Raw genomic sequence first — 1881 nt, forward strand, 5'->3', positions numbered from 1 at the left:
AAGTTCTATATTCAAAACACAGTCTAATATTAAAAAGTTTAACTTTAATAATAACACAATTATACATCTCTATTACAGCTGTATGAAATTTAGCAACAATAAGTGAGCTTTATATAAATATTCAAAAAAGACACTGAGTTGTATATAACATACACTTGAACATAGTACTTTGTTTCTCTTGTAAACTCATCACTTAATAATGTACAATATATTTAAATGCTGGCTGCATGAGGCATTAATGTTTTTAGGAATTCATAATAGTTGAGAAGCATTCCAATAAAAACTCTCATATTGTATATGAACATAGACTAAAATAAAACTATTGTTTTTTGACTGCAGTACATAGAGGGTTCAAATTATAGGCAGCAGTCTAAGTGCAAATGATAGGAAATAAATTATAGTCCATTAAAAGCTTTTCTGTCTTCAGTCATTGAATTTCAAATAATGTATTTTGATACTGCAGGCAAGAATCCAGTTAAAATTAAAATGTGGATAAGCTATGGAAGGCATTGTTTTTAACCAATTATATTTTAATTGAACTGTTACAGACCAATTACACATCAACTGCACTGTTACACCATTTTTAATTAATCAATAGCTATAATTAATTTCTTTTCATATGTGCTTTATCTGGCACATCTTAAAATAACCAACATTTTGTGATGTCTTTTAAAATATCTAACTTTTTATTGTCCTGAGAATCCTGGATACTTCATATGTATAAATAATCTCATAGAGTCTTATTATGAGAATTTTTAATGTTTAACACAATAAGAATTTCAAAGATATATAATTAACAACAAGAATTTCAAAGATGGATTAAGATATTCAGCTAATCTATAAGCTTAAGGAGTTATTTTTTTAAACAAATTTGTTCTTTTGTGGAAACGATTAAATATGCATTACCATATAAAATTCTCTATGAGAAAAAAAGATTAATATATTTTTTTAATATAAAAATGAAGTAAATAAAAATAATAAAGTAAATCAAAATTATAAAAGTAATTACATTACTTTATTTCGAACATAAAGAAATAATAAAGTTTTTAGTGTAAAAATAAAATAATATTTTAGAAATAGTTGTACTTTTTTAAAATTAACTCGACACATACATATATTAAAGAAATACTTTAGTCAAGTGCCTTCAAACTACTTGGTATAATATCAGATACCTTAAAAGGGTTCTAAAGCTTTGCATTGTAATTTTTCTATTATTATTATTTTTTTTTTTATATTTCAAATAGGTAAAAAATTTCTCAAAAGTTACATTTCAAAGAAAATAAATAAATGACATATTTTAATTTATGAAAAGGAGTATTAAGAATATCAATTATTAGAATTTCAATTAACTAGATTATTATTTTCAATTAATTAGAATATAAATTAATTTTAATAAAATCAATATTACGAATTTCAATTTAACTGTCCTTAAACTAAAAATCAAAGATGCTATTGCATCAAGTAGTTTATTTTCTATCCAAACCAGCTCCTTAATATACTAGTTAAATGAACTATTTAATTATAAAAATTTGAGGAGAAACATGTCACTTTATGTTCATTGGGAAATGCTATGCTAAGGATTCAGTTCAAGACACAAGTTGAGGTGCTCAGAGGGAAGGTCTAAGTCATCACTGACCCTTTTTATTTAGCACTTTTTCCTGCCAATTATAATAAATCAATAGATGATACATATTTTTCTTTGTTGCATTTTTTGGCAGCTTAATGTTAATCATCAATAATTAAAAGAACTATTTCATTAATTTTGTAAATAAATAGTGAATAATGGAGAAATAAAAAGAAAAAAAATCACAATTGAACACAATACAAATAGTTATAAATGCAAACCATGAATGTCTGTGCAAATGGATAAATAACTTGAAA

This window comes from Parasteatoda tepidariorum, chromosome 6, assembly GCF_982258835.1.
Source record: "Parasteatoda tepidariorum strain Cologne lab strain chromosome 6, Ptep-v5.0, whole genome shotgun sequence".
Lineage (NCBI taxonomy): Eukaryota > Metazoa > Arthropoda > Arachnida > Araneae > Theridiidae > Parasteatoda > Parasteatoda tepidariorum.